This window comes from Triturus cristatus, chromosome 2_1, assembly GCF_964204655.1.
Source record: "Triturus cristatus chromosome 2_1, aTriCri1.1, whole genome shotgun sequence".
Taxonomy (NCBI): Eukaryota; Metazoa; Chordata; class Amphibia; order Caudata; family Salamandridae; genus Triturus; species Triturus cristatus.
In genome coordinates this window covers 1,044,750,885-1,044,757,696 of record NC_140581.1, presented here as the reverse complement: position 1 = coordinate 1,044,757,696, position 6,812 = coordinate 1,044,750,885, and positions in this window count along the sequence as shown.

Here is a 6,812-nt window from a genome sequence, read left to right as displayed (position 1 = left end):
TGGCAACTGCCCTTCACGGCGCACCCTATTATATAGTGTGACCAAGTGGGGGGCCAGAACGTCTACATATGTCGAGTAAAACTCGACCGGGAGCCCATCCGTCCCCGGGGTCTTATTCCGGGCCATATGTTAGATGGCACCTCGTATTTCCCCTAGGGCAATAGGGCTGCCCAGGGCCGTAGCAGATTCCGCGTCGAGCCGGGGGAGCTCCACCTCATCTGAGAAGCGGTCCTCGTCCAGTACTGCTGGGTCGAGTTTACTCCGGTATAATTCTGTGTAATATTCCAGAAACTGGAGATTAATATCCTGCTGGCTATAATAGACCTCATCATCACGCCCTCGTAATTCCAGTATCGTCATCCCCCTACGCGCTGGATTAGCCAGCCAGGCTAGCAATGCTCCAGCCTTGTCCCCCTCCGCATGGGCAAGAGTGGTATAAGCTCTATAGTCAAAGCATCGTAGTTGTTCCACTTGCGCCGCAAAAGCTTCCCTGGCTGAGAGGAGGTCTGGCTGCTTATCTACTCTTTCCGGCAGTTCTTTTTCCACTTCCCTGAGCCACAGTTCCGCATTCTGCACATCACGCAGGAGAACCCTTCGCACCCCCACTACGTCGCCAATGTACCGGCCCCAAATGACAGTCTTAAAAGCATCCCATTCAATGAGTGGGCTTGCCGTGGTACCGGCGTTAGTGATGAAGTAATCGTCAATGGCATCCCCAATCGTAGCTCTAAAGATCGGGTCCTCCAGTGCCTCCGGTCGTAGGCGCCAACTAGGGATTTTAGTGTGAGCCCTCACCCAATCTAGTGACACCAGCAGGGGATTGTGGTTGGAAATCGTCCTAGTCAAGTATTCAGTTAGCCTAATGCCACCATGAACATCTGGCAAGCAGAGAATCGAGTCCAAGTGGACATGCAATTCATGTAGGGCAGAGAAGTAAGAGTAATCCCTTTCCCCCGGATGTTAAGCCCTCCATGTGTCTGTCAGTCCCCAGTGGCGCTGCCAGTCTCTTCTAGCCTCAGCAATTCTATGTGTGGGGGCATCAGGGAGTGGCGGGTGGGATCTATCCAAGTGGGCGTCAGTGACGCTGTTTAAGTCACCTCCTAACAGCACTGAACCCGTTAGTACCGGAGCAAGCATTTGGGAGAGATGCGCCAGAAACGCAGGTTGAGCCACGTTAGGGGCATATATGCTCCCTAGGGCAATGTCCCGTCCATCTAATTTCCCCAGGACCGCTACGAATCTACCCTCCGGGTCTATGATTTGTCTGACACATTGGAAGGGGACCCCCGCTCGCACCGAAATCAGACCCCCCCTGGCAAAAGCCGAGTACCCAGTATAGAACACCTGCCCCCTCCAGCACTTCTGCAGGGTCGCTCCTTCTGTTTGCGACAGATGAGTTTCTTGTAGGAGGGCGATTTGCACCCCCCCTCCTAACCAGGTATGAGTGTATCTTGTGGCGCCCGGACATAGTGTGCATTCTCCTAACGTTCCAGGATATACACTTAATACCTACAGCAGTCCCCATCGTGCAAGCCGTGTGCTGCCTGGATGTGAAAATCCCCCTATAGCGACATGCCTGGTCCCCAACACAAACCCCAGAACAACAATATCTCCCCAACTTCCCCTCCCCAGGACAGGTTCACCCAAACGAGGCCCCATCCAAACTAGCGTTCTGAAACAATAAGTTCTAGCAAGTATCAGGGCGTGAGCTAACTCAGATGGACCCAGATCTCCCCCAAGCCCCCCCCACTCAGGTTTGGTGGGAACCCCAGGATCTTCCCCAGTGTCCATTTGTGTCCTCCTTCATGTGCTGATCACAGCTAGCAATCATATTTAAACCTTGAGACCCCCGTTTGTCAGTTTTGGCTTTTCATACAACCTGATGGGCGGGCATCAAATTATGCCATCCGCAGTTTGCGGGGTGACGTCTGGGAGCTCAGTCTCCGAATCCCCGTGTTCACTGCTCGCCCGCGAGCTCACCGACCCTCTCATTGCATGGCTGCCGGCATGTCCGGGCGGGCTTGCTTCTCCCTGACTGATGTCCGCCACCGCCCGGACAGCTCGATCTCGTTCCAGCCGGCGCCTCTTCGGAGAGGGGACCCTCAGAGGGGGTGAAGAAGGGCTCGGGCCCGCCAAGAAGAACCTGGTGATGGCACATGGTTTCCAGGCGCTGGTCGGGTCTCCAGCCATTCCCAAGCGGCCGCCGGGGTGGTGAAAAAGAGCGATCTGGAGCCGTCAGTCACCCTGAGACGCGCCGGGAACAACATGGCATATGGCAGCTTCAGCTGGCGAAGTTTCCGCTTAACAGACGTGTAAGAGGCTCTTTGGCGTTGGACCTCTCTAGTGAAGTCTGGAAATATCATCACGCAGCTGCTTCCGATCCGCAAGTTCTGCTTCTCACGTGCCCGCTTTTATTATATGGTCCCGGTCTCGATAATGTAGCAGCCTCACCACCATCAGGCGGGGAGGGGCACCGGGCTTCAGCGGCTGGGCCGGGACCCTGTGGGCGCGTTCAAGTGCATAGAAAGGGGATAGGCCCTCGGGGGCCACTGTTGCTCGAAGCCAATTCTCCAGAAACTGCACAGCGTCAGCTCCCTCCTCACGTTCTGGGACCCCCACTATACGCAGGTTGTTTGGTCGCGAGCGCCCCTCACTGTCCTCCGCCCGCAGCTCTAGTACCTTGACCTTTGCTTCCACCACCTGCAATGTGAGCTGCAGTGTGGCGACCGCCTCTGGGACTTCCGCCATCTTTTTCTCAGTGATATTAACTCTCTCTTTAAGCTTGCGATGGTCATCTTTCAGCAAGGAGAGGTCAGCTCTGATGGAGTCTATTTTTGCCTCCAGCACCTCCCTTGGGGAGGTGATGGCCTGCATGATATCGGCCAGCGTGGGATCTCCAGGGGCTGACTGCGTTCGTCTCTCCAATAGATCCTCGTCCTCATCTGCGTGATGATCCGTTTCTTCAACATGTAAAACTTCAAACCCCTTCTTCCGCGAGGTTCTTCCCATCTTGTCCAGCGCGAGCTCGGTGAAGCCAGTACCACCGCCACCCGTCAAGGAGTCCCCCCCCCTAAGTAGTCAGCCGCACAGGAGGAAGGAAGGACCACTCTCCGTCCACACCCCCGCCGCCGAGGGCGCAGAGTTCCAAGCGCCAGCAACTGCCGCAGGGCCCCCCAGCGTCACGATCCTCCGGGGGGCAAACAACGGTCAGCTACCTCTCAGTCCTGCAGTAGGCCTCCGAGGCTGGGGCCCCGCGACGCCCAGGCCAGATCAGCACGTCAGGGTATCTCTGGAGGGCCATGCGGTAAGGCTGCAAGAAGTAGTCCCAGGTGGGCTGCACACCCCGATCAAGGAGGAACGGGCCCCTTGCGTAGCTGCCAGTATACTCGAGCCTGCGGCGGTCACATCGCAGTCAGCCGCCAGTGGGGTCCCAAGCCCCGTGCAGCCACATACCACGTCGCCACGTGAGGTGCCCGGGCTCCACTGTCGGCAGGGCGCAGGGTCCCGAGGAGTCAGTATCCTCTCCGCTCTAGTAGCATGCCGTGGTGCTCACCTCCAGTGGCTGCGGGGTCCCGTGGGCGCCTCCAGAGCGTCGCGGGCAAGCACCAGCCCCCGCCTCGTCTCTTCAGGTGTGCCGCTGCAGGCAAGCCGCCTTTTTAATTGCGGGCTCACCCGCCGCCTTCAACAATTGTGTCCCCAGACCGCTGCACCAAATTCAGGGCCAGAGGAGCGTCCACAAACAGGGTGCCGCAGGAGCTCCGCCACGGAGCGCACACCACCTCCGATCGCCTCAGGGCTCGCCCACCAGGCCCGCTGCCGCCATCTTGCAATCACCCGTCAACAGCAATGGGGGGCGCCGATTCACCTCCGCCTCACGGCTCGTACCAGCAGACACAGTTTCGGGGGTCCAGGAGTGTCAGCGCCCAGTGCCGATTCGCACCCACGGGGCTCCACCGCCACCGACGTGATCAGAGGCGTCCGCCTCGGAATGGGGCAGCCCCCATCTTAGGAGCCTTGGAGCCGGCCGCTCCCGGGAGAAACTTCGGCGGTTTTTGCCCCTATAGTGGCGCTTCTCCTCCTCACCCCGCACCAGCAAGGGCATCAGCACTTCCGGACACGGTTATGCAGGTAGGGGGTCACCTCAGGGATGTAGGATCATTACGAGTGGGGGGAAGCCACGGACGGACCTCCGAGGTCTGCTTCCCCTCACATCGGCATCAAGCCAAGCCCCCTTCTCACAGAATGTTCATGATGTGAACTACATCTGCCCCCACAGGATAAATATCCCATCCCAGAAACCAGTACAGCCATCTACGCCAAGCTAAACTATATTGTTTAACCGTAGGGTCGGCCCAAGCTCTCCTGATTAGTAAAGAAGCTTGTGATGAAAGAACTTAGACATCCCAACATCCCCTGTAGTCTTCCATGCCATCAGACTGAGAATGTTATTCTGCCCAAACTGGTGCAAGTTGTCGTGATCTATTCAGAAGAAGAGGAGTCTGGGGAAGTGGGACTGGAAAATCCAGAGAAGGTTCCATAAGAACTGGATACCATACTTGCGACTTCCATAAAGGTGTCACCATGATCATCTCTGTTCTCGGACTCCTAACCAACGTAGTGAGTCTGGCAATTATCGAGATGGGTGAGAATGCATAACCCAGAAGGAGGCTCCAGTCCTGGAGGAAGGCATTGGTTGCCTCCGCCAACGGATCTGGGCACCAGCAGAAGAAGCAGGGCAGTTTTGAGACAGGAGGCAAAGAGATCCACTTGGCATGGACCAGACTTGAGCATGATCACCTGAAATAAGGCCTGGTCAAGCTTCCAAGCACTGGAGTCCCTCAGGTAATGTGAATGCCAATCTGCCGTCTTATTTATATGACCCAGAAGAGATTTTGCAGTAACTAAAATTCTGTTTGCTAGGCAATGGTTCCAAAAATCACTGGCTAGATCCACCAGCGCATTGGAACGAGTGCCCCCATACAAGTTATGTACCAAACTGCTGACACATTGTCCATCTTCAAGACGATGGAGCCCTGTTAGTTGCCAGGCTGCAAACTGCAAACGACTCTGATAGAAGCTCTAGACAGCCTTTTCGTTTGACGACTCCTCTCTGGTGGAAATCACTCCGCAACGAGCTCCCTATCCTTGGTGACTCACATCGGACTCTATAATCAAGCCTGGGTTCGAACTAAAGATGGCTCTGCCACTCCAGGCTTGCATGCGATTGAGCCACCAGAGAATCTCCAAGCATGCTTCCGCTGACAGACTGATCTCCTAGGCATAGGAGAGAGCTCTCCAGAGGTGTAGCACTTTCAAGCGTTTAAGCAACTTGTAAAGCAAGTGGTCCTGGAAATATCGCCTGAATAGATGGAAAGAAGACTGACGATTCTGGCTTGATGTCGGATAGAAACACATTAGTCTTCTCTAAGGTTCTGCACAGTTCACTGCGGATGAGAGTCATTTTCTCGCTTGGGAGTCTGAGACACTGATTCACTGTGTCTATCTTGAAGCCCAGAAAGAGCAACTTCTGTTGTAGTGGTTACGGAGTTCCATGTGCACACATTGCTATGTTAGCATAAGCGCTTTAGATGTAAAACGCCATCTTGCCACTTTGCTGCTTTTGCACACGACACTGCAGGTAGCTGTTATTACAAGAAAAACTGCTTGCTTGCTTTTTCTTCACATGGGAACGGTTTGTTGTTCACATCCCTAGACGTGCCCCGCGACCTAAGTCTGAACACTGTGTGCAGAAGCCGTCAAGGTGATATAACAATGTATGATTTTGAATTCAGGTTGATCGGCCCATGCTCTAGCCTTAACACGCACACAGATGCAAATATGTGAAACTCGGGTGCCTTTAATATTGCATTTGCATGCATGATTCAGAGACTTGGAGAAAACCTTTTCCAGAGACAGAGCAGAGCTGATCCTGTGATGTGATTCACCTAAGCTGATATTTACGGTATGGGGTTCCCCATACAAGCCTAGAGACCTTCTATTAGTTTCGTAAAACTAGCTTACTATTGAAGGGAGGGTGGTTGTATTCCACTATCATTTGTAATATGATTTATCCGTTCATTTTCTATGGTATTGTAACAATGCTGATGGTTTTGTTTTTAATCATTTGTCTGCTTATGTTAGCCAATGTACTGCACCTTAGGGCACGTAGTTAAAAATAAACATTTTAAACTTTACCGTGTCTCTGATTACTCTTGTTGTGGACTGATATGAGAATGATAACGAAAAGGTGTTTCTGATTCCCACCATTCCTGAGAGTACTCTAAGTCGCTTGTTCTGGGTTGTCCTATCATTGGTAGTTTCGAGATGATACGGAGAACGAATGAGACACTGATGCTAGTCGGATAGGGGTTCTGGGTACAGAGGTGAGTTTTTTGGTACACCACAATTCATGGAGGTCCTTGTTTCCTGCGCATAGTTCTGTGCCTCCAACATGGCGCACCTAAAGTTTGGTCTTATGATTGAGACGCTTTAGCAGTGCTTATATTAGTCCACAATACTCTCACTCTTGTTTCCGGTTAGCGGGAGTGACAGTTTAAACCTACCTACTTATTGATATATAGGTTCTCTCAAGTTTGACAATTAAAAAGGTTTAATTTTATCTAATACCCTTTTTGTGCTACAGTTAATATAGATTGTTTTTCTTCTCTGTGTCCTGATGGCTGAAGTCGCTATTGCAGTGCATAGTCGCGTGCCTCTCCGGTGTCATTTGACGCAGTTCGGGGTGCCTGACAATGGGATGTCTGTTATCTTTGTAGTAAGTGCCGATGCATCGCATCCCTATGAGCTATTTT